Source organism: Felis catus, chromosome F2 (assembly GCF_018350175.1).
Source record: "Felis catus isolate Fca126 chromosome F2, F.catus_Fca126_mat1.0, whole genome shotgun sequence".
Lineage (NCBI taxonomy): Eukaryota > Metazoa > Chordata > Mammalia > Carnivora > Felidae > Felis > Felis catus.
This window is the reverse complement of record NC_058385.1, coordinates 42,285,090-42,313,009: the sequence shown is the minus strand read 5'-3', so window position 1 is coordinate 42,313,009 and position 27,920 is coordinate 42,285,090.

Sequence of the window (27,920 nt, the reverse complement as noted above, 5' to 3'; positions counted from 1 at the left end):
ATTAAAAAAAATGCTGTTAGGAAGGAAAGAAGGAAGGAAGGAAGGAAGGAAGGAAGGAAGGAAGGAAGGAAGGAAGGAAGGAAGGAAGGAAGGAAGGAAGGAAGGAAAGGGAAGGGAAGGGAAGGGAAGGGAAGGGAAGGGAAGGGAAGGGAAGGGAAGGGAAGGGAAGGGAAGGGAAGGGAAGGGAAGGAAGGGAAAGAAAGAAAGAAAGAAAGAAAGAAAGAAAGAAAGAAAGAAAGAAAGAAAGAAAGAAAGAAAGAAAGAAAGAGCAAGTGAGCTCAGAGCATCTCAAAGTTTGGATTTCATTGGAGTTCAATGGATCCTGCATGACACTATTTTAAAGCAGACACTGGCTCCTCACTGTCCAGATATAAATATTCTCTACAGCATTATTTTTCCTTTTGGGATCATCCTCAGTGTCATTCACTGAATGTTTTCCAAATCAGCATTTTTCTGTTGGAGTCTGTGAAATATCATGAGATCTTTTGCAACACTAGGCAAGGAACTGCATGAAATCAAGCATTGTATGTAATGTAGGTAACATTGTATGTAATGTATGTATTGTATGTAATGTATGTAGCATTGTTGTATGTAACCATTTAAAAGCATAAAAATCACTCTGTTGTAGAAAGACAGATACCATATGTTTTCACTCTTATGTGGATCCTGAGAAACTTAACAGAAACCCATGGGGGAGTGGAAGGAAAAAAAAAAGAAGAGGTTAGAGTGGGAGAGAGCCAAAGCATAAGAGACTCTTAAAAACTGAGAACAAACTGAGGGTTGAAGGGGGGTGGGAGGGAAGGGAGGGTGGGTGATGGGTATTGAGGAGGGCACCTTTTGGGATGAGCACTGGGTGTTGTATGGAAACCAATTTGACAATAAATTTCAAAAAAAAGTAATAAAAAAATCACTCTGTTGTGATTAACACTTGTTTGTATGAGTCACTGGGGTTTTAACTTCAAAAATCAATATAGCTAGTATTTATTTGAATTAAAATAATTCTCATTCCTGTTGCTTACCTAGTGATACAAGATCATAATTATGATCAACTACATAGACTGAAGGATTTTTGAGTTAAATGTAAGTTCTTTGCTACATACTGCTTCAGCATTAACTTTGGGAACTTCAAAAACAAATCTGAAGTAGCTTAACCACACAGCATGATTTGATTGATTCTGAAATAATACTTTTAGTCACTTGTCTGCACAGCCACTGCATTTTTAAAGCAGTTGAATAGTGTTGTCATTGCTAATGCTAGTGACTTGACCCCTACATCCTTCAGGAAATATATTCTCAAACAGCCAACTTTTCCATCTCTGTAATCAGAGATGGATTTAAGAAGCTACTTGGAACATCTCCTTTCCTAGTGTATCACTTTAGGGTATCATTGATTTTTTTTCAATTAAAAGCATGATATTTATGGCAATGTTCTTATCAGAGACCCAAATTTTATACCTCTGTAAAAATGCAGGAGAGCAACAATGAATGGGGTTTTCACATGGTCACTCTTTATTTTCTGTAAATGGATTTAGAACATGCCAAATGTAGAAATGTATAATTGTCTAAAGGATCGAAATCCATTATGTCATCCTTTCATGTTCTCAACACATTTATAGTTGAGAATACATGCATGTACACAACGCACATGCACGCACAGCGGTCTGAGAGCACTGTGCATGATAACGATCAATTCCACTCTGGGTGGTCAGGGATGGATGTCTCCCAGTCCTGTAGGAACTCCAGAAATCGTTCACCTTCCTGCTATGTGGCAGGTTGTGCGTGGACCTGCGGTGTTTTTACACGTGCAGGCTCCATGTCCAGCAACACTCAAGAGAAAACTTGAGCAGATTTCTCTGTACAACTCCTTTCTCTCCGATACTCTGTCCTACGAATTATGGCTGCTTTGGCTTTCTTGAACTCTGATTTTTATCTCCTTAACTAGGTGTGCTCTGTTTCTGATCCCCTCTCCTGCTTGAGTCAAAGGTGTCTTTCGGAAGAAAGCTGAGAGATCATAGGGCTCATCTCTTTAGTTTTCCTTCTCTATGTGCTTCATATTGTCCAATGACTGAAAACTACTATTTCATATATTTTGCCAAGTTCTCTTTTAGAGCAGAAGGGAAAGTCTAGTTGCAGTTACTGCATCATAGATAGAAACTTGGGGTACTTTTAAAATATTTCTATGACCAATTTATGCTCACAGAGATCCTAACTTACTTGCTGAAGATGAAGCCTGAGCTTTGGTGTTTTATTTAAAAGATCCCCAGGTTATCCTAATGTTTATTCTAGATCAAGAGCCACTGACTGGAGGAAGTTCTTGCATCAGTCTTGTAGAAAAGATCTTGTTCACATGGTCAGAATAAGTGGAAGAGGATACATATTTTCACAAGCAGGTCAACTCTTGGGGATGAGGAGTTTTGAGAGGCATGAGAACAAAAAGTCCTTCTTCCTCCTCAAACATGATCAAGTATGAGCTGTTAGACAAACCCTCCACATGTTCCTTCTCTTCTTTCCCCTCCCCTTCTCTATTCTTCTAAGAGTGACTGGTTGGAGAGAGGCCCAAGTCAGATTTAGATCAGAGTCTCTCACTGGCTGCATAGTGGAAAACCTAGTACATGAATCAATTTGTATGTCCCAAAAGATGCTGAAGTCCTAACTTTCAGTACCTGTGAATATGACCTTACTTGTAACTAGGGTCTTTTCAGGTGATCAAGTTAGGATGAGGTCATTTGGGGTGGCCCTAATCCAATATGGTTGGTGTTCTTATAAAAAGGGGAAATTTGGACACAGAGAAAAGATGACATAAAGACATAGAAAAAAGGCCATCTACAAGGCAAGGAACTTCTAAGGCTACCAGAAGCTGGGAGAGAGTCATGGAATAGATTGTCCCTCCCATCCTTCAGAAGGAAGCAGCCATACTGACATGTTGATCCTGAACCTCTAGCCTCCAGGACCATAAGACAATGAGTTTCTGTTGGTTAAGCTACCCAGTTTGTGGTACTTTTTAATGGCAGCCCTAAGAAGCTAATACACCTAGCAAGCTTTAAAAAATATAGATGTCAGGCACCAGCTCCAGAGATTCTGATTTAATTGGTCTCAAGAACAGCCTGAGAAGAGGCATTTTTAATGCTTTTCCAGGTGAATATGTCAACCACACTTCAATTAAACATAAAATAAAGCTTTGCCAGGTGATATGCAGCAAGGTTTGAGAACCACTGTTGAGGAGATCTGGATTGATGTTGGTAGAGAAAACTCATGACAGTTTATTGTCTCCCCCTTCATTCTTCCCCAGCAGATACTCCTGGATACCCCTCATATCTTCAGGATCACCAAAGTGGGAAAATCATTGGAACCCTGGCTTCAGCTTCTTTCTAGGGCTTCTTGTATAATGAAGCCACCTAGAATCCAGTATTTCTAGGCTTCAAGAATTAATAAGTAAATGTAGTCACAGTACAGCTGCAAAAATTGCTCTATTAGCTTTATGTTAATGGAACTTTTTCTCTTAGTTTTATATGGTCAGGAAACAACTGCCAAATCATTCGTCTCTGTTTTCACTTGAGTGCTGTGTGTACTATTGATGTCCACTGGCTCACACCCAGAGAGGCCCTGGCTCTTGAAGAGTTGTTATTTTTGGGAAGCCCTCCTTGACCCTGAGGTCCTGTTTGTGTCTGGGATTCCCAGCCCTTTTCCATTATCTTCCCCAACCCCATGCACCTGTGTGGGAACTGAGACCAACATTAACCTTCTCTAGGCTAGGCAACTGAGATTCTACACCTCATCATGTTTAGATATTACTTCTAGGAAACAGCTTTGCCAAGGATAAAAGGCTAACATGAGTCATTGTCATTTTTCTTTGATTAATAACTAACCATGGAGACTGGTCATCCTAAGACAGTCAGAGTAGCATTTCCTGTAGTAAAGATGTCCCAGAAGATGTTGGAAGGTAAAAGGGCAGCAGGCCAAATGGCTAACAAAGAATGGTGCATGTCAGGAAATATTCTGGAACATTAGCTGCTTATTTTTATATCTGTGGGATGTTCCAGAACGCAATCAAATGTGTAGCTCCAAGAGACAAATCTTTGGACATGGCACAAAAACAGTACCTATGATGAAAATACTTCCATCTTGTGTCCTCCCTACTTCTGTTAGTGGCATCATTATTCCTCCTGACACCCTAACTTGAACTTCAATTACCTTTGTCTCTGCCATCTCCCTTCATTCTACAGCTCAACAAGTATTCCATATAATTCAACACATATTTGCTGATCACCTACTGCGTGCCAGGTATTTTCTAGTACTAAGTACATGATTTCATGTACTTTAGTTCTTATGGAGAAAGCAAATAACAAATTTATAATATTCTAGGTGGTTATGTGCTATGAAAAAAATACACGAAGGACAGGAAATAATGGGACGGTGCTGCTTTTTTTTTAGGATGAACAAGGAAAAACTCTGATATGGTAACATATGAACCAGAGAAGTGAAGGAAGTAATGGAATGAACCAAGTGGGTATCAAGGGAAAAAGCATTCTAGTCAGAGGATGCTTTAATTGCAAAGGCCTTTTAAATTCCATGAAACATGAAGAATAGACATACAGAATCTGCTTATTCAATTTTGTTCCCACAGTGCCAAATGAAGGCACTTGAAATAGCCCATGCTCAACATTTTTTCACTTACCTAAGTGGAAAGAGAAAAATAAGTAGGCAGGTATTCAATGGTTACACCTACTGTTATCAGTATGACTGTATCAGTTGTTTAAGGTAAGCTTCTATCATGATGATTGGTCAATGCCCGAGTCAAAGCAGCTGCCAAATACCTTGAATGTCAACCTAATAAATAAGGAGTAATTATACTATAGCTGCAAAAAATATCCCCTTAACTCCAAGCCAAAGATTGCAGATTTTAAGAAATGAGTATTAGGAGTTCATACTAGTAGACCAGACCAGGGAACAGATTTGAGAGTTATGAGTAACAGATAATTCCCTCCTTAAAGAAATTAGGCTGGGGAGAACATAAGAAGGAATAAGAAAGCATCTGAAATTATAAATTGATTAACAAGATGATTAGATTTTTTCAGGTGGTAATTTTATTTTTTAAATTAATTTGTGTAAATTCAAGTTAGTTAATATACAGTGTAGTACTGGTTTCAAGATTCGAACCCAGTGATTCATCACTTACATACAATACCCAGTACTCATCCCAACAAGTGCCTTCCTAATGCCCATTGCTCATTTAGTCCATGCCCCCTCACTCCCCTCCCCTCCAGCAACCCTCAAGGAATAAACCTATTTGGATTGTTAACCTAATCTGCACCATTTATTATTTATATCGTTATTTTCTAGAATTATGCTTCTAATACCTTCATCTCTCTTAAATATGATTAATTTGGGGGAACTGATTAAAGTGGAAAATTAAAAAATCTTGGAATGTTGTAAGAATTGGGTAACAGGGATAGCAAATCAAGTGCCAGTTCTGGTCACATGGTGGTAATTGTAGAGCCCACTGTTGAGAAAATCTCTGAGGAAGAATGCAGACACAGGAAAGGGTCCCTCGATCAATTAGTGATGCTAACAATGGGCATGAAAGTAAAGCACAGAGAGTAAAGCCAAAATCAGATGTCTGCTGTCACAGGCATAGGTCTTAGGGCTAGCGGACTTCATAAATATCAAAGAAGAGATTACTCAGCTCCATGAAATGGTGTAATAGTTCCAGAGGGTCAGGCTGTTCTCCAAACCATAACTCTGATAGACAACTGCAAGTGATTCCAGTGAGAGAGAAATGGTGAAGTAGCCTCAAAATTCATAGCTACACAGAGAACTTTCCAAGTAGTTTAAATTGAAAAGCAATGCATAAAAGACAGAAATAAAGGCACATAACTAAGGATCAACAAAAGAATGCAGCAAGAATGGTGTCCAAAAGGTTAAAACTGGGAATAAGCTCAAACTTTGCACCGGGAAAGAACACCAAGAAAACTTTTCAGTGCTGGGGAAAGAATAATAAAGAAAGAATAGAACTGTAATTTTATAGGTGACAGAATGATAGCAAAACTTGTGAAATATCCATCTCCTCTGCCAAGACAATTGATCTTTCATTTGGAAGGATGAAACAGATATTGAAAAAGGAGAGTGGAATTGAAGCTCAGTACAGGTTTGGTTGATGCTTGTTAGAAAGAATCTAGTTGCTCTGATGGGTTCAGGAATCCTAATTTGAAACAACTTCAAAAGAACTAAGAGACTAAGAGGAGATCAGCTAACTTCTGTCAGGTATTGCTGTGGCATCATTAGGAGTGGGAGAGTACTGGGGCACCTGAGTGGCTCAGTCAGTTAAGCATCTGACGCTTGATTTCATCTCAGGTCATGATCTCACAGGTTTGCGAGATCGAGCCCCACATTTTATTTTATTTTTTTAATGTTTATTTACTTTTTGAGAGAGAGAGAGAGAGAGAGAGAGAGAGAGAGCATGAGTGGGGGAGGCACAGAGAGAGAAGGAGAATCTGAAGCAGGCTCCAGGCTCTGAGCTGTTAGCACAGAGCCAATGCAGGGCTCAAACCCATGAACCACAAGATCATGACCTGAGCTGAAGTTGGACGCTTAACCAACTGAGCCACCCAGGTGCCCTTCCGTCAAGCCCCACATTAAAAAAAAAAAAAAAGGAGTGGGAGAGTACTTAGAACTCAAGTATTTTCAAAACGACAAAGAATACTGATTCTGCAAAGCCTAGATCAATGAGTTTGATGGCAGTATAAAGCAAGATTCTAGAAGATAATATTAAAAGAAGTTAGTATGAGGGTTTTTTTTTTGGGGGGGGGGCCTTGTTGAAAAGCCTCACTTCATTTTGTCCTAGGGTTTCTAGAGTAATAAGTCAAGGGAACATATAGCACAGTGCATCGAGATTTTAGTGAGCTTCTCAACAGTGTCTCAAGGCATCCCTGAAGACAAAACAAGAAATGTGAATAGTTAGAGTTCACTCATAACTGGTTTAATGACTGCTTTTGCTAACTCCCCATAGGGAGCCTTCCTGTGACAGAAAGTAGGGTTCTTTCCTCAACTGTACTCTACTAAGTATTTTATTAATTACATACTGATCATTAAGTGAGAACTACTAGAAGCTAAGAAAATGTCGTAACATTACATGGATGCTGTAAGGAACACAAAATCTTAAAATGATGAGATAAATGTAGCACAGTTTAATAGGCACACAGCATGGTTCCATATTCCAACAAAGTCCACTGAATGAGACAGATGAGATCAATGTTGATTGTAACTTAGCAGTTAGCACTTACACTACAGTACCTACCTAGTTCTTTCCTTCTTGAAACCTGAAGAATGTGTAGCCCAAATTTAAAAAGTAAGACTTGAGCTTTCTGTCATTTAGAAGCCATCTACTTTCTGTACTTGTTCTCAGGTAGCCAGACAGCCTCCTCAGAACCCTTTGTTCTAAATGGTTCATTTTAATAAAAGAGATATGTGAATAACAATAAAGCTATAGACATCAAGATTTGGGTTATTTTTCAAACTAGTGATTATCTTCTTCACTCCTTTTTAATAAATGGGGCGAACATTTAAAAAAAATAGTTAAGGGGGCCAAGGGTTGCAAAAAATGAAGAAGTCCCAAAAGAATTATCTTTCCTAATGTTTAAGAATCACAAGTGTTAACATGACTGGATTCTCTCACAAAAGCAGTACAAGTCATCACTAACCATCCTAAGATTTTCCTTCCTTTATCACTTAAAGTGATTGTTGCAAGGTAATATCTTACAGAAAGTTAGAGACAATACAGCAATAGGAATAATAAAAATAAAAACACAAAGCACTTACACTAAGTGCTATATATGCTTACTGATCTTTTTATGTATATTATATGCATATACATACGTATACAAGTGTTAAAATACTTGCGTATTTTTAATTTAAAGTCAGATCGTATCACACATGCCACACTGTAATCTACTTTTTCATTTACCAATCTCTGCCTTTTCATACCACCAAAATGTTTGCTATACCTAACTGAGTTTGACAATGGTGCTAAAACATCCTCTAGAGGTGAGTGTTTCGGACCAGGTCCAAACCAGGAGCACATGTAGCATCTGGTTGTTGTGTCCATTACTTCTCTGCTTATCTAGCACACTACCCCATCCAACTGTGTTTTCTGACACTGACTCACAGCACCGCTTTCCTGCAGCTAAAGGCTTAAAGGATTCAAGTTAAAGATTTTTGGCTTGAACACATCATAGGTGATGTATTGCATCATAACACAGACACATATTATCTGGTTGCCTAATTAGAATGTTGAATTTTTGTTTTAAGTGGAGGAGGTTTGTGGATAATAACATGGTTTTATACTGAAGAAGAAGAAAAATAAACATTAACCCAAAAGGAAAAAATGGGAAGATTTGAAGACTAAATTTAGTGCCTAAGACAAAAAAAGAGAGTAGTTGAAGGATTAACAACTCAAGGGGGTGGGACACACAAACAGCTCTTACGTTATTCCTATGTCTGGGCCAGCAATGAAGTGTCAGACATCAAACAGCAGAACCACCTCAGATTTATCACTGGAAGCAGTGCTCCCCTAAGATCAAATAAGAACCCTGAGAAGGATTAGGGAGACAATGGCTGTCCAGGTCTGCCCAAACAATTTATAAAGAGAGATCGCTGATTTTTTATATAAATAAATTTTCCTTGATAGTTAGAGTCTAGGATCAGATTTGAATGTAAAAAATTTGCCATGTAAAGCTGGGACAGAATGACCTCGGTAATAGAGAACCCAAAGTGAGCACTCCTCTTTCACATTCATGCATTTGTGCTGTCAGGCAAAAATTACATTTTCCAAAATACCAGATAAATTCAGAGGAGGTTATAAAAGATGGGTCTATAATCCTTTTTCCATCCTGCAAGCTGCACTAGTAACTGCAAAGTTTCAGCAGTTCCCCCTGCAGTCTAGGACAGGACTTATGTTGTAGGAAAATAGGCCACATGTGGCCTGAACCGAACTGGGATCATCTTCACTCAGTCAGACTTTTTGCCTATGTGGATTTCAGCTACTGACATGGGTTAATAGGAATAGATCCAGGAAGCCAAGAGGAAAGATTAATGCTGTTTGATCTAAAAGGAAAAGCAAGGTAATAGCTACAGGGAGGAGGAAGCAAGAAAAGATAGGTTGCTGGAGGCTCTCCACCATGTTGAGAAGAGCAGTGAATGCCTTACACAGATGCATGGCCAAACAGCCATTTATAATGACTCCGTGATCCATGTGCCAGAGACACTCCACCTCCTGCCTTGGAGGAGAGAAGGAGAGCAACATCCCTGGAGGCTTAGAGATAGATGTCTCGTGTTAGAATTAGGGAATAAGCAGCTAACTATACCTCGGGTTGAGATGAACAGATGAAACTGTCACAGCACAGGAGATTTTTCCCTTCTTAAAAGTTTTGAGGCAGGTATTTCCATCTTTATTTCATGTTGACTTTCTCAGTCTGCTCAGAATGCTGTGGCTGGCCCCAAACTGTTATTTATCGTTCATAAAAAGAGGAAACAAATCTGCCCCAGAGGACTGTGGACCCAGGCCAAGGGACTCCAGAGACACCAGAAAGCATTTCTAAGAAATCCATGTTCTGGGTTGTCCCAAATTAATGAAACAGGTGCCATAGAGATGCCACACCCATTCCTGAAGAGGCCATATCTCGAACCTTATTGCAGGATACAGGATTTTAGTCTATATAGTCTATAGGTCACTCATACATCTGTCTGGAAGGTGTTTCTTGGGTTTGGTAAATAGTATTTGAAAACTGTGGGTTAACTATAAAAGAGTTTTTAGAATACTTTCAATGTGGTAGGATAATATTTTTGAAACTGTAATGAATATAAAACAATTTTCTTCTTTATCTTCTCCCCACACAAGCAGCTAGGCCATTCTGGCCTCATGAAATCATGAGAAATAAAGAAAGTGAAAGGATTCTTTCTGGCACTCTTTGCAAAAGCCTCAGCCCTTGCAGAAATAAAATAGTTTCTGTGAATAAATAAAATGTTCACGAGAAACATCAGGAGAGAGAGAGAGAGCGCGCACAAGAAAGAATGAGAGCACAGCACTTTCTGCCCATGAGACAAAGGTGCCTCAAACAAAATGAAGAGGTAGAGGATGAAACAGACAAGGAGGTAAAAAGAACAGAAAGATGGGTAGACTGTTTGACAGGACAAGGACTGTTTTAGCAAAGAACTATATGGAGTGCTTGCTGAGTACCCAGGAGCCATGAACAAGCTGAGTCAGTATCCAGGCCAGCCCAGCCTTCAGTGCAATGATCATTCTCTCTGTTCTAGGGTCTAGGTTAGCTGACCCTTGCATAGGCACTTGCAGATAACTGCACTCTGGCTATATCTAAAACTTTTGTGGTAATAATCAAACAAGTGATGCCAATCTATATCCGAAGAAATTACTGTAATTTTCTGGGACACCTACAAGTCTTTTAAAACTGCTGAAGTAAAGGTGTTGGGAAAAAGAAGTCCTCAGGACCCAATGAGATACTGAGCAGAGCCAGCTCAAGATGTCCTCTGGAGCCAGCACAGTAAACAACTCAGCTCCATTACAGTTGGGGCTCATCAGATTAGGAATCTGAGAATCTCATGCAAAGCACCTTATACCATGAACTTGGTAGTACCCACAGCCTACAGCCAAACATTTCTCTCTTATCCCTGCAGCATTATTTGCAATAGGCATTAGATTGCAAGAACAATACAACAGGATAGAAACCAATCCATTCTCTAAAATGGTATTTGTGGGAATTCTTCCTGGTGTGATGGGACTGGAAGAAGGGAACTCTAATTAAAACAAGTTAGAATGTACAGTTCTAGGCTAGATATACCAGCAAAGTAGTGAATCGAAGGTAATTTGTTGTGAAGTCAGCTAGCCTACTGATCCTAATGCTAAAAGGACAAAAGAGTAAAAACATAGGCATCTTGAAATGTTGACTAGGACATACAACCTGGGTTGAAATTCATATTATTTCATAATTGATATGGCACAGGCATTAACCAGAATAGTAAATTAGTTTCTTAGGGCCACCATAATAAATCATCACAAACTTGGTGGCTTAAAGCAACAGAAACTGATTCTGTCAAAGTTACGGAGAGTAGAAGTCCATGCTTCCTCTGAAAATTCCAGAGAAGAATCCTTTCTTACCTCCTCCTCACACCTGCTGGCACCCAACAATCCTTGATGCTCCTTCTCTTGCAGCAGCTACATTACTTCAATATCTGCCTCTGTCTTCACATGGCATTCTTCCTTGTGTGTTTCTGTGTGTCCCCCTTTTACAAGGACACTAATTATTGGATTTAGGGTGCACCCTATTCTAGTATGACCTCATCTTAATTACTTCTGAAAAAACTCTATTTCCAAATGAGGTCATAATCTAAGGTTCAGATGGACATGAATTTTGGTGGGGACACTATTCAACCCACTACAAGTGGTACCAACAATAGCACTGGAATAGGTTCAGAGGCCCTCTACTTTTCCAGGCATTAACCCTTTAGTTACTGTACTGTGGAAATATTGGGAGGGGGCAATCTAGGGAGAGGTTCTTATGTTGCTAGGAAGGTAAAGAAAATAGAGGCTGGGGAAGGAACAAAGAATGTCATCCATTTACCAACTGTAAGTGGACATTATTCAGTATTTTAACAATTTGTACAGTCATATATTAACCTCAACAAAGATACTGCTAAAATGATGGAGTTCCACAAATTCTGGAGGTCCATGGGATACCTCCAAAGCCCAGCATCTGAGCTAAAAGCGGATCTTCCACCAATCATAGTAACATTTGTACCTGTGTCCTAGACCAGGCTTAAGAATGTTGAGAGGTAGAGGTAGCATCAACTAATGTCTTTTACTTACTGGAAGGGCATAAGAACAGTTTTTGTTTAGAGATGTAGAAACCACTGCCAGAGAAAGAAATTCAAGTAAGAAAATGTAAGACATATAAAGAGCAGACTGGGTTTGCTTAAGTCAAACATTTTCTAACTTTCAGCAGACAGAATCTGACCACCATTTTCAGTTATCAGAGCTAGTCAAGGAAGGGAAAGAACAGAAATGCAAGGCTCACCCTTGATAATGAGGGATACCTATTCTGAAAGGAACAAGGGGGTGTCTCCAGCCAAGGTCCTTGTAGTTAGTAATGGTGAAGAGCTAGCATGACAGCTGTGAGGTTTAACAGCAGCTTCACAGGCCTTCAGGGAAGCAGGGGCGGGGGGAGGGGGTTCTTTAAAATTCTTCTAAAAGCTGCTTGCCTGGTTGAATAAGCTCCCCCTTGATCAGTTATTGTGAGGACTCAGGGAATTGAGAAATTGAACAAGATGGGTTTGGGACCCTGGGGATACTTTAAATCATCTGGAAATAGCAAAGAACCACCAAGGTAACTCCATGTCAGATTCATAAAACCATTTCCATTTCCCTGTACCAATGTGACCCTGACAGGAGCTGGTGGTAAAAATGCATGGAGTTTAGCATTAATGGCTACATAGTGAGTCACAAGTTACCTGATATTCACATCACTTTAGGACAAACATATTAACTACCTCTGATTGAGAGCGTAGGGATGTTAGGCTTATATATCTCATATAGTAAAGTGTAACCTACCTACACTTCACTATGTAATATTAAAATGGAATTTCCTTTGGGATAATGTTGTTATCAGGAATGCAAATATGTCTATGCTGGAAGCTAAAATCCTGAGCATACTGTTTCAGTGTTGATTAAAATCCAACCTACGAAAAATGATCATTCAGTACTCATAACAGCTTGCAGGCATCAGATATCAATATGTGCTTATCACCCAATTTCTGTGTACCAATATATATATAAAAAGATGGAAGCAGGAGAGAGGCCTGTTTATAAACATATTCTTTGTTGTCTTCCCAAGGATGTGATTATAGAACATTACCTCCCTCATTTAAAATCTTAAGGCTTTGATTTGGGATGTTTCCTGATATCTGAGGAGGAGGAAAAGAAACCAGAGCTCATAACATTTTCTTGCTCTATGAAATTATCTTGGTTGCATATAGAGGGAAAACCCAAGGGTAGAACTGAATGAACTCTGACCCGAGAGACAGAGACACAAAGATAAACAGGGACAGAGAAAGACGGTAATGGCATTTTCTGATATAAAAACTACTGATGTAGAAAATATCACAGGTTGGATTCCCTGAGAAATGGATTCTGAGACAGAGATTTACATACAGAAAGCTATCTTGGGAGTCTTCTCGCAACAACTGCGATGGATGGCACAGAAAGACAGAATGTGAACTGGCATGTAGTTGTAACAAAGATAACAGTCAGTCCCATGGGAGCTCTGACACTGGGGAGACCCTGCAGAGCTGCCTTCAGTTGAGGGAAGAGGATCAGGCCTTTGTCCTGTGCATCAAACCTTCACCAGGTGAGAGCTGGCCCTGGAGAACAAGTATAACCTTGGGCAAGGCAACTCCCCTAGACAGGAAGATAATTCTGTCTTCCAGGGAAGAATCTAGCAATGGTCTTTTAGCAGGCAACAGTTCCAAGAACTTAGGGAAATGGTGCCTCCAACCTGCAAGATATCTGGCTGGCAAATTATAGCATCCACTACAAAGGAGAGCTCTCTTCTCATATGGAAGGAGCTGAGTTAAGGCAATACTCTCAGCCTCTCTCCACATTCTCTTACCCTCAGTATTGGGGGTTGGTGGGGAGAATTTAATGGAAGGAGAAACCAGGCATGGAAAGCTAAGCTTTCTTCCCTTTCTCTTGGGTGGGAATTGCCTGCAGGCAAAATGAGGCTGCTTTTCTCTCTACTCTTCTCCCTGCAGGAGGAACTGCAGGTAATAGCAAAGCAGAAGAGTGAGAAGCCCACTCACTATCCTGTGTTGGTGTATACCTGTGGTGGACAAAGTACAGGAGAAAGGGATGAAGCAATATGTAAGAGCCTGCTGGAAAACCTACAAGAAAAAATATCTCTGTGTGCTCCAACACCCAAGGTTCCTGTCAGAACAGAGGAGGATAGGAACACAAGTGAAATTTAAAAGTTGTTCATGTGTTAATGTGGACAAGGAGTCTATAGCTTGAAATATGAGGTACAGCTTTCTTTTCACTGCCAATGCTACCTCAAACCTTTTACTCTTTCACTCTTAAGTAACATCACTGTGCCTCTGAGGCTGATGGTATCCTGCTCTCCCACTCCTGAATTCACATTATTTCTGAGTTCTACTGACTATTTGATCATCTCCCACCTCACTGAAGGTTTCAGGATCTGATTGACAGTCTTCCATCTCTCTCCAACTCTTACTTGCCTGTAAGATTCCCCTGAACCCCATCACTAAACCAATAAGCACAGAAATGTCAAATGCTGCTTGAATAAGAAGGAAGGACAAAGAGAAGAAATGTGTACGGTGCATGGGCAATGTTGACTGATATTTTTGAAAATTATTCCATCACATTTATCCCATCACACCCAGGAGGGATCCCCTCAGGAGGATCTCCAAGGTCTCTGGGTCCTACAGCACCTGAGAGAAGAGTAAGTCACAGAATCTGGTACTAGAGAGCTTTAAGTCTAGCTAGGAGATGCACATGTAAGCAAGGTTATGACAATGTGATGAATGTTATCATTTCATGTGTATATCACACTATAAGTACAGACTTAGAAACTATTTAACTCTGCTAAATTGGGGGATCATTCTTGAAAGTCATAACTAAGCAGGAGACAGTGAGGTGGGCCTGGAAGGATGAAGAGAAGAAAGGTCAAGATCATCTGAAAAGAAGCAAAAAAAAAAGTGAAGAAAAGCCCTTGGAGGTATGAAAGAGCTTGTGTTGTGGTGTTAACATCAGCAGCTCTGATGTCCCTAACCCTAACCCTCCCCAACTCCCCCCAACCAATGCCTATCACATTGCTTTGAACAGAGCAGGTGCTTAATGAACGTACTATATTTAATTGAAGACGTTTTCTTTAATTCTTATCAAACTTGTTCTAGAAAATTCTTCACATATTTAGTCCATAAAGAATACATTTATATGCTGTATATGGAGCTCAGTAAAGATATGAAGGTGGCCAAAAGAATTGCCACTCTCTCAGCCAAAGAACTTTTAGACAGTAAGTTCTATCAACAAGGTTGAATGAGTGTGATGGAAAATGGCTATATAAAACCTTGATTCACTTGCACCTTTAATGAATTCAAAGATTTTCTTTCCATCTGAAATAGGTGTTGTCATTTGCTTCCGTAACATTCTCTCTTATCTCAGCAATTCTGACTTTTGCATAGTGATTAAGCTGGGTCTCCACTGCTTCCCTATATCTACTCTTCTATCTTCCCACTCTGCTGTGCATTCCTACACTGACCAATGAAAACTCCACCACAGGCTCTCCCTCCCCAACTTTGAGAGCACAACAGATGGGAGGGAGGATGAGGATATCAGAATTCTCATTTCTCCAGCTCCCTCACTACAGGATTATCATGGGCTGGCTGAATCTCCTCATTAAAGGAATCACCTCCTGTCAGGTGGCCCTCTCCATGTGGCCTCTCTCCAGGTATTGGTAAATACTCCCTTCCATCATACTTTCAGGCCCAGGGATATTGACAACCCATGCTCCTAATGGCCACAAACACTTTGCTCTTCCTTTTGATTTGCTTACACTTCCCTAAACATTTGTAAATAATCTCTTTTTAAAAATTATCATCAGGGAGGGGGAACCAAGATGGCAGAACAGCATGGAAATTTTTTGTGTATCTCGAGTCCATGAAATACAGCCAGACCAACACTAAACCATCCTGCACACCTAGAACACTGATCTGAGGATTATCACAACAATCTGCACAACCTGAACCACAGAATTCAGCAGGTACATGGCACGGAGGGGTGAACTGGGAAGACGCAGAGGGCAGGGAACCGCTTTTGCATGTGGAAAGAGGACAGAGACGGGGCGGGGGGGGAATATGGGGAAAGCACTCCCCCCACAAAAGCAGCTGGAGAGAAAGTGGAAAAATGGAAACAGCCACAGGGACTGAACTAAAAAGGGAGAAAGGAGAAAAGAGAAAGGAGAAAGGAGAAAGGAGAGGGTTTAAATTCCATTAAGACTATAAACAGGGGGAGCACAGAGTCTGAAACTCTGCAGGTCACTACCTGGCAGTGCTCTGGTGGGAAGGGCGAATCCTCAGGAGCAGAGTGGAGTCCGGGTTCTTCAGGCCACATGGGGAGAGGCAGTTCCCCTGCTGGGGAGACACCTGGTAGAGGCTGTGTGTGTCCCCCAAAGGCAAGGCCCCAGTGGACCTGGAAGAACAACTACATTTGCTGGTGCTAGAACAAGGTCGTTAAGGGTGAAGCCAGGTGCCAGATGTGTGTTGTGATTTTCCATAATCCCTGAAACGCTGCTGCTACACCATCTCACGAACTTTTCCTGGGGCAGGCTGGCATCCAGCCGCATTCTCTGGGCATCAGCAGCAGCAAGGTCCTGCAAAAGTTCCTGGGTGCAGCCAACACCCAGCCAATTTTCGGTGAGACCCTCCTGCAGAAGGGCAGAACAGGTCAAAGCCGCAGTCCCTCAGAAGTAAGGGGTTGGGAAAAACAGCCGCATCTGAGACAAAACTCATGAGGGAGGTGCTGCCTGGATCTTGGTCACAGACTGTAAAAGCAGAAGTGGATGGAAGCTGAAGACAAAGGACGGGTGCACAACTGCATCTGGGAAAACAGAGTTCTGATACTAGAGACTGGGTAGCTGGGTGAGCCATTTTCACCGCTCCCACGCATGCGCGTATGCACCTCCAAGTACCACAACAATCCACCGCTATAAACTAAGCAGCGCCATCTAGTGGAGAATGGAGCCTTTACACTAAGCCACACCCAACTGGGCCAACCTCAGTCTTCAGGAACACAAGTCTCTCCGTCTGCTTAGTTTATGGACTATAAAGCACTTCATAGTTTGACTTGCAGAGGAAAACGAAGTAACTTCAGTCGTATTTCAATCTGTTTGCCGTCCATCTATTCAATTTTCTTTCTTTTTTTCTTTTTCCTCTTTTTCATTTCTCTTCTTTTTCTTGAATACAGAAAGAGAAAAATTCATTTTTATTTTCAATTTTTATTAAAAATATTTTCTTTAATTTTTTTCTACTATATTTTTTACTTCTGCGTAAATTTTTTCAAATTCTATTTTATTTCCATCATTTCATTTTAGTCTACTTCAGTGTATTCATTTTTTCAAATTTGCAAATGGTTTCCTTTTTTTTCCCTTTCCCCTTTTTCTCTAATCTATCAAGTCCCTTTAAACACCCAGACCAAAAAACACCTAGAATCTAGCATCATTTATTCGATTTTTTGTGTTTGTGTTTGTTTTTAATTTTTTAATTTTAAAAATTTTTAATGTTTTTTTAATTTTTTTACCTCATTAATTCCTTTTCTTCCTTCAAAATGATGAAATGAAGCAATTCACACCAAAAGAAAGAGCAGGAAGAAATGAAAGCCAGGGATTTAACCAATACAGATACAAGCAAGATATCTGAATCAGAATTTAGAATCACAGTAATAATACTATCTGGGGGCACCTGGGTGGCTCAGTCGGTTGAGCGTCTGATTTCAGCTCAGGTCATGATCTCACAGCTCGTGAGTTTGAGCCCTGTGTCGGGCTCTGTGCTGACAGCTCAGAGCCTGGAGCCTGCTTCTGCTTCTGTGTCTCCCTCTCTCTCTGCCCTTAACCCACTCACATTCTGTCTCTGTCTCGCTCAAATAAACATTAAAAAAATTAAAAAAAAAAACAATACTATCTGGAGTCAAAAAAATATTAGAATCCCTCTTTGTGGAGACAAAAGAAATAAAAGCTAGTCATGATGAAATGCTATAACTAAGCTGCCATCTCTAATGGATGCCGCAGTGGCAAGGATGGATGAGGCAGAACAGAGAATCAGCGATACAGAGGACAAACTTACAGAGAATAAAGAAGCAGAAAAAAAGAGCGAGATAAGGGAAAAGCACATGATTTAAGAATTAGAGAAATCAGTGACTCACTACAAAGGAACAACATCAGAATCATAGGGGTCCCAGAAGAGGAAGACAGATAAATAGGGGTAGAAGTCTTATGTGGCAAATCACAGTAGAAAACTGTCCTAACCTGGGGAAAGACAGACATCAAAATCCAGAAAGCACAGAGGATCCCATAAGATTCAACAAAAACCAGCCATCAACAAAGCATATCATAGTCAAATTCATAAAATAATCAGGCAAGGAGAGAATCATGAAAGCAACAAGGGAAAAAAAGTCCCTAACCTACAAGAGAAGACAGATCAGGTTGGCAGCAGACCTATCCACAGAAACTTGGCAGGCCAGGAAGGAGTGGCAGGATATATTCAATGTGCTGATTCAGAAAATATGCAGCCAAGATTTCTTTATCCAGCAAGGTTGTCATTCAAAATAGAAGGAGAGATAAAAAGTTTCCCAGACAAACAGAAATGAAAGGAGTTTGTGACCTCTAAGCCAGCCCTGCAAGAAATTTTAAGGGAACTCTCTGAGGGGAGAAAGATGAAAACCTAAACATATACATACATACATACATACATACATACATACATACATACACACACACACACACACATACATATATACCAAAAGCAAAAAAATATTAGAAAGGACCAGAGAACACCACCAGAAACTCCAACTCTACAAGAAACATAATGGCAATAAGTTCATATCTTTCAGTACTCACTCTAAACGTCATTGGACTATATGCTCCAATAAAAAGTCATAGGGTAACAGAATGGATAAGAAAACAAGATCCATCTATATGTTGTTTACAAGAGACCCATTTTAGGCCTAAGACACCCTCAGATCGAAAGTAAGGGGATGGAGAACCATCTATCATGCTAATGGTCAACAAAAGAAAGCCAGAGTAGCCATACTTGTATCAGACAATCTAGACTTTAAAATAAAGACTGCATCAAGAGATGCAGAAGGGCATTATATCATAATCTAGGGGTCTATCCACCAAGAAGACCTAAAAATTGTAAACATTTGTGCTTCAAATGTGAGAGCACCCAAATATATAAATCAATTAATCACAAATACAAAGAAACTGATTGATAATAATACCATAACAGTAGGGGACATTAACACCCCACTTATAGCAATGGAGAGATCATCTAATCAAAAAACCAACAAGGAAACAATGGCTTTGAATGATACACTGGACCAGATGAACATAACAGATATAGTCATAACATTTCATGCTAAAGCAGTGGAATATACATTCTTCTCCAGAGTACATGGAACATTCTCCAGAACAGACCACATACTGGGACACAAATCAGCCCTCAGCAAGTTCAAAAAGATTCAGATCATACCGTGCATATTTTCAGACCACAATGCTATGAAACTCGAAATCAACCATAAGAAAAAATTTGGAAAGGTAACAAATACTTGGAGACTAAAGAACATCCTTCTAAACAATGAATGGGCCAACCAAGATGTTAAAGAGGAAATTAAAAAGTACATGGAAGCCAATGAAAATGATAACACCTCAGCCCAAAACCTATGGGATGCAGCAAAGGTGGTCATAAGAGGAAAGTTTATAGCAATCCAGGCCTTGCTAAAGAAGGAAGAAAGATCTCAGATACACAACCTAAGCTTACACCTTCAAGAGCTAGAAAAAGAACAGCAAATAAATCTCAAAACCAGCAGAAGACAGGAAATAATGAAGATGAGAGCAGAAATTAATGCTATCGAAACCAAAACAACAGTAGAAAAGATCAATGAAACCAGAAGCTGGTTCTTTGAAGGAAATAACAAAATTGATACACCCCTAGCCAGTTTGATCAAAAAGAAAAAGGAAAGGACCCAAAGAAATAAAATCAAGAACAAATAAAATCAAGAATGAAAGAGGAGAGATCACAACCAACACAGCAGAAATAAAAACAATACTAAGAGAATATTATGAGCAATTATATGCCAATAAAATGGGCAATCTGGAAGAAATGGACAAATTCCTAGAAACACACATACACTACCAAAACTGAAACAGGAAGAAATAGAAAATTTGAACAGACCCATAACCAGTAAAGAAATCAAATTAGTAATCAAAAATCTCCCAAAAAACAAGAGTCCAGGGCCAGATGGTTTTCCAGGGGAATTCTACCAAACATTTAAGGAAGAGTTAACACCTATTCTCTTGAAGTTGTTCCAAAAAAGAGAAATGGAAGGAAAACTTCCAAACTCTTTCTATGAGGTCAGCATTACTTTGATTCCAAGACCAGACAGAGACCCTACTAAAAAGGAGAACTATAGACCAATTTCCCTGAGGAACACGGATGCAAAAATCCTCAACAAGATATTAGCCAGCCGGATCCAACAATACATTTAAAAAATTATTCACCATGACCAAGTGGGATTTATTCCTGGGATGCAGGGCTGGTTCAATATCTGCAAAACAATCAATGTGATTCATCACATGAATAAAAAGAAAGGACAAGAACCACATGATCCTCTCAATAGATGCAGAGAAAGCATTTGACAAAATACAGCATCCTTTCTTGATAAAAACCCTCCAGAAAGTAGGGGTAGAAGGATCATGCCTCAAGATCATAAAAGCCATATACAAAAGACCCAATGCTAATATCATCCTCAGTGGGGAAAACTGAGAGCTTTCCCCCTAAGGTCAGGAACAAGACACGGACGTCCACTCTCGCCACTGTTATTCAACATAGTATTGGAAGTCTTAGCCTCTGCAGTCAGACAACACAAAGAAATAAAAGGCATCCAAATCGGCCAGGAGGAGGTCAAACTTTCACTCTCCACAGATGACATGATCCTCTATATGGAAAACACAAAGGATTCCACCAAAAACCTGCTAGAACTGATCCATGAATTCAGCAAAGTTGCAGGATATAAAATCAATGCCCAGAAATCGGTTGCATTCCTATACACCAACAATGAAGCAACAGAAAGAGAAATCAAGGAATCGATCCCATTTACAGTTGCACCCAAAACCATAAAATACCTAGGAATAAATATAACCAAAGAGGTGAAAAATCTATACACTGAAAACTATAGAAAGCTTATGAAAGAAATTGAAGAAGACACAAAGAAATGGAAAAAGATTCCATGTTCCTGGTTAGGAAGAACAAATAATGTTAAAATGTTGATACCACCCAAAGAAATCTACATATTCAATGCAACCTCTATCAAAATAACACCAGCATTCCTCACAGAGCTAGAACAAACCATCCTAAAATTTGTATGGAACCAGAAAAGACCCCAAATAGCCAAGGCAATCTTGCAAAAGAAAACCAAAGCAGGAGGCATCACAATCCCAGACTCTAAGCTATACTACAAAGCTGTAATCATCAAGACAGTATGGTACTGGCATAAAAACAGACACTCAGATCAGTGGAACAGAATAGAGAACTCAGAAATGGACCCACAAACATATGGCTGTCTAATCTTTGACAAAGAAGGAAAGAATATCCAATGGAATAAAGGCAGTCTCTTCAGCAAGTGGTGCTGGGAAAACTGGACAGCGACATGCAGAAGAATGAACCTGGACCACTTTCTTACACCATATACAAAAACAAATTCAAAATGGATGAAATATCTAAGTGTAAGATAGGAAGCCATCAAAATCCTCGAGGAGAAAACAGGCAAAAACCTCTTTGATCTACCTTGGCTGCAGCAACTTCTTACTCAACACGTCTCCGGAGGCAAGGGAAACAAAAGCAAAAATGAGCTAATGGGACCTCATCAAAATAAATGCTTTCTGCACAGCGAAGGGAACAATCAGCAAAACTAACAGGCAACTGACAGAATGGGAGAAGATATTTGCAAATGACATATCAGATAAAGGGCTAGTATCCAACATCTACAAAGAACTCATCAAACTCAACACCCAAAAAACAAATAATCCAGTGAAGAAATGGGCAAAACACATGAGTAGACACTTCTCCAAAGAAGACACCCAGGTGGCCACATGACAAAGTGCTCAACATCACTCATCATCAGGGAAATACAAATCAAAACCACAATGAGATACCACCTCACACTTGTCAGAATGGCTAACACTAACAACTCAGGCAACAACAGATGTTGGTAAGGATGCAGAGAAAGAGGATCTCTTGTGCACTGCTGGTGGGAATGCAAACTGGTACAGCCGCTCTGGAAAACAGTATGGAAGTTCCTCAAAAATAAAAAACAAAACCTACAACCCAGCAACTGCACTACTATGTATTTTCCAAGGGATACAGGTGTGGTGTTTCAAAGGGACACATGCACCCCCATGTTTATAGGAGCACTATCAACAATAGCCAAAGTATGGAAGGAGCTCAAATGTCCATCGATGGTGAACGGATAAAGAAGATGTGGTGTATGTATGTATATATGTGTGTGTGTGTGTGTGTGTGTGTGTGTGTGTGTGTGTGTGTGTGTACACACACAATGGAGTATTTCTCGGCAATCAAAAAGAATGAAATCTTGGCATTTGCAACTATGTAGATGGAGCTGGAGGGTATTATGCTAAGCAAAATTAGTCAGAGAAAGATATCATATGACTTCACTCATATGAGGACTTTAAGACACAGAACAGATGAACATGAGGGAAGGGAAGCAAAAATAATATAAAACAGAGAGGGGACAAAACATAAGAGACTCTTAAATATGGAGAACAAACAGAGGGTTACTAGAGGGGGTGTGGGAGGGGGGATAGGCTAAATGGGTAAGGGGCATTAAGGAATATACTCCTGAAATCATTGTTGCACTATACGCTAATTTGAATGTAATTTCTAAAAATAAGATTAAATACACACAAGAATGTAGTCATTACATTACGATTAAATCCATTAAAAAAATCTAATCAAATTCCTCAATTCAGTTGTGAATCGTCCATGTTTCTCATGCTTTCAGGTCCAATTAGGAGCCTAAGCCAATCAACACATCTTTCATAGGCTGCAATGATAGCTGAGTACATGTCCTTTATGGGTCTACTCACAGAAATTGTCAATACTTTTTCCAAGAATGGTAAGACAAGGATGTGCACTATATTTTACTAGATAGGAAGTCACTAAAATGCATACTTGGAGCTGCTAGTGGACATCTTGCAAACACAAGTTGAGGTCTGAAAATAGAACCAACACCTAAGAAATATAACTACAAGGTACAAATGAAAGTGATAGGCAGAATAATGGTCTCCAAAGATATCCATGTCCTAAAGCTCCACAAACCATGAATATGTTAGATCACCTAGCAATGAGGATTTAAACTGACCTTGTGATGGGCAGATTAATCTGGATTATCTGAGTAGGCCCAATGTGATCACAAATGTCACAGGGGAGATCACAAGGGAGACACAAAAGATGGAACCAGAAGATGGTAACATGAGAATGACCCACTATTGCTGCCTTTGAAATTAGAGAAATGAGGCCATGAGCCAAGGCATACAAACAGCAATTTGAAGCTGGAAGAGGCAAGAAAATCGAATATTCTCCTACAGCCTACAGAAGAAACAGCCCTGCCAACACCTTGATTTTAGCCCAATGAGACCCATTACAAGCTCCCGACCTCCGGAACCACATGAAAATAAATTTGACCTGTTTTAATCCACTATTTGTGGTGAAACTGCTATAGCAGAAATGGTAAACTAATAACAGTAAAGAAGTGTAAGCAACTGGAGTCCAGTTTGCTGTTGCTAAACTAAAAGAATCTTAATTGATACAGTAACAAAATCACATAATATACAGGTACAAACTACCTACCAATAGGTTTATTCTCCCACTGACTTCCTATGATGCTCTTCCAAAGATTCTAGCTAAACAAGGTTTGACTGAATGACATAAGAAGCAAGCAAGACAATGAAGCCATGTGCAGGAATGGTAGAGATATTGAGAAGGTAAGGGACTAAATACATACAAAAGAAAGGGAATGATACATTCAAATTCACAGAAGAGAAAAGTAACAAAAAGTTGGAAGAGAAAGACTATGTAAAGTTCAATAATACATCATCCTGGATAACAGAGGTGTTATGTAAGCATTGCAGAATAATTTTAATAATCATTATCTTTTGCAATTCCTTATTCTTTAGAAATGTCATAAGAACACTTTTCCAAGAAAGCCATAACTCCATCTCACTAATGAACACTCTTAAGATCAGAGAGGTTAAGCAACTTCTCCAGTAAAATAGACAAGCAAATGAATGACAGTGGGGATTAAGCACAGCATTTCTGACCCCAAAGTCTGCAGACTATATATATTGGCTATATACATATTTGGCTATATATATATATTGTCAGCACAGATACAAGCTTCCAAGTCTCAAATTTCCAACCATCGGATCCTCACATCTGTACACAGAACTCAATAATAACTGTATCTTTCCATATTTTGCTCACTAGGTTATGCTTAACCTAGTGCTTCAGTGAAAAGAATCTTTGGCTGGAAGTCTGACCTTTTCCCCTCCATTCCCCAAAAAGCTTTGTCACTTATAGCTGTGAGCAAGTCACTTCACTTCTCTGGGTTTCAATTTACTGTCTTTTCAGGGAAATAAACTTGCTGATGATGAAGTTCTTTCAAGTTGTTATATCCTTTGTGTTTTTGATGTAGCAAAGCTGAGGAATTTAAATGCTGGGCTGAGGTGTTTACATTTCAGAGAGTAGACAGGAAGGGGCACCTCCTGAATAGGGCTATGATAAACTATCTGAAAAGAATTATTCAACAGTTGAGTTTAAAATGAAGAAGTAATTGTTAGAGGAAGGGAAATGAGAGGGAAATTTAAATAATTCATTCACATGCCCTTAAGAGTCTATAATTCATGGAACTAATAACTCAGAGCAAAAAAAAAAAAGGCTTTCATTATAGCACCTTCCATATACCTGGAGGCTCTCCCCCATCCTGAGACTACAAAAGCTTTGACAGCTGCTGAGGTGCTAGGAGTCTCTGGGAAAAGTTTCATGTTGTAACTCTGGACTTTAGCCACCTACGTGAGAAAGACCAAGCTGGCATTGGCACTACCTACTGGCAGCCAGAATAAGCAATCAGGTTGAGGGAGTGGACACGAGCAGGATGGAAAGGGAAGGGATGGAAGGGATACAAAGGTAGATTCCTGGGAGCTGTGAACAAAGACACCAGGGCAGGGAGCCAGGTATATCACTACTACCTGTCAGGGAATGGCAGGGAGACAGAGACACAGCATGGCAGGCATTCTCCTAATTGCAGTTTCTGAGCCAACTCTTCTTCCATTTCACAGAAACAACCTTGAAAATAGTCCAGGGAAATAAAAAGCCTAGGTAAATAGGATGGTTTATGGCTGTCTGTATTACTTTGTCTTTGTCTTCATTATAATTAGCTCTATGGCTTCTTCATGCCTCTAACAAACTTGCATATGAACACACAAAACCAAGAAGCTTGTCCAATAAATGTGAAGGGCTTCCTGATACCCTACAACAATCAACTCTGTTAATTAATGTGCACATCTGTGACTAAACTGTTTAAAACATTTCTAGAAGTTATGACTAGGAAACATAAAGAATAAAGAAATGGAAGATAAATTTGAGTTGATGTGTATGTCATTAACTACAATGAGATAAAAAGTCATTTCAATCATTAGGGAGGTATAGGAAGTAGTGAGTATTTGGGGTAAAATGTCACAATGGGTCAGTTATTAGCTATTGTTAGTCAAGAACTTCCAAGCTGACCAACTGATGGTACGTTGGATGACTTGCCCTTATACGTTCACAAAGGTGAAGTAGTAAGCCGCCATTCCCCCGGCCAACGTAATCACTGATGATACCATTCAATAAATATCCATTGAATCCTTACCCAGAGGATGACATTGTGTAGGGCAATGTAAAACAGAAAATACTTGTAAAATAGAAAATTACTTGTTCCTAGGACTCAAGAAACTTACTACTTTTAGAGATTATGTTTGATTTCACTAAGGAACTCACATGCCTTTTCTTCATGGGCATATGTAAGAATCAGGCAATTTTGTGCTTTGCTTTGACCACTACAGGAACATTCAAATTAACTTTAAATAAATATATCAGATCTGTGGCTTGCAAATCTCCATTTTAATTCTTCCACCTTATCCCCAGATCTTGGTTCCCCATTCAAGTCATGATTTTCCTGAATCTACTATTCATCTGTAGCCATAAGAATAGGAAAATAGTTATGAATAAGGCAGGATGAAACATGTTCATAAAGGTAGAAAATTATAAGTGCCATAATAGAGGTTTATGTCAGGGGAGAACTAAGGTTTAGATTAGGAAGAGAAGAATTTCATCTGGATAAAATCTGGAATGCCTTACAGAGAAGATGACCTTTATGATAGAAGTTGCAAACTCAGAAACATAGAAGAACCTTGCAAGCAATGTAAATAAATTAAGTGGACCAGGGAGAGATGGGTGAATGGTAGAGTTCATGGATATTCTAAAAGTGATGGTTACTCTGTAGCTCTAGCCTCTAAGGCACAATTTACCTATAGATAGAATTATGCTTGAAAATCCTTTAAATCACCCATAAGTTAGAGAACCAGTATTTGAACCAAAAAAAGAATAAACACTGTTAATATCATATATGTGCTATGACACTAAGTTAATTGGTGTTTATTGTGCTAAATTCGTTTTCCCAGTAGTGTGCTAGATGGTGGAGCATGGAAATTAGAAAACAAAACAAAACAAAACAAAACAAAAAAAACACAGTCATTTCTTTTCAGAAACAAAGAAGTTGGATTCCTATGAGTTAAAGGGCATTTTACATTATTTTCTTATATATTCCATCACCAAAGTACAACTATGGAGCTATACTATGGGGTTGTACTATATTATAGAGCACCTCATGCAGAAAGACAACATAGATCACACTGAATTGATAGATGTCATCTGCCATCAGTAGCTGATCATGAGGACTTCAATATTTTAATTAAGAACGATATGGTGGAAATCCAGAAATGTATCATGTCACCATTAGGCAATTTCTAATAAAAAGTGCCCCAAAATAAACAGGAAAACAAAGAAAGTAAGAAAAGCAAAGGGAGCCTCAAAAGGATCTTGTTGGCTTGCAACAACACTCTGGGTTAAACTGAACCAACAATTGGGATATAGGAAGAAAATTCCATTTTGGCAGCCTGGTCAGGGCCTGAAATGTTGCTTCTAAATATCAAATTAGTAGTAAACCTTGGTCTCCAGTTTCTTCTGAACTTCACTCTCCAAAGCTTCAGATCTGACTATTTCACTACACCAAGGCGTTTGGGAAACAGAATCTTCTTGATGGCATTTCAGGTCTAACATTTTACTCAGATGTGCACTGTACAATTCAGTCAATTGTTTAACAAAAACCTGGTACAAGGGTCAGCAAATCTGGCTCAGCTGTGAGGCTACTGAAAGAGTCCAAGTTTATAGATTTTTTTTAAAAAAATCTAAAATAAAGTGCGATTGGATTTCAAGGGTTGAAATGAATTCCACAATGAAGCAATCCGATAAAACCACCTTGAGAAAGAAAAGCAACAGAGGAATCAGAATTCTCTACGGATAACTAAAGTCATTTTGTGCCAGAAAGAATGATCCAGTGAAACTGTTAGAATCTAATCAGGACTAACATTTGCATGTTAAAGGGCTCAAATCTACAGCTCCCTTCTGTGAAATTAACATTTTCTGTTTTTTAAAGAGAGTATTGGGTCACAATGGATTAATAATAAAATAACTGTCACCCCACATGGTTCTCAGGAGTAGAGTCCTGTACAGTGAGAAAGAAAAGTAGGAAAGTTATGTAAAGACATTCCATGGGAGGAGAAATTTGCCCAGACCTAGACCTTTTTTTTTTTTTTTTTTTTGGCTTCTCTTCACCCATTACAATTGTGTGGTCTGTTTTCAGAAAAGTGAGAAGCCAAAAACACTGAATTAGAGCTATGGTGTCTGAGACTGCAAGTCAGAATTCTATAGAACAAGGGAAGGTAACCTGTTAT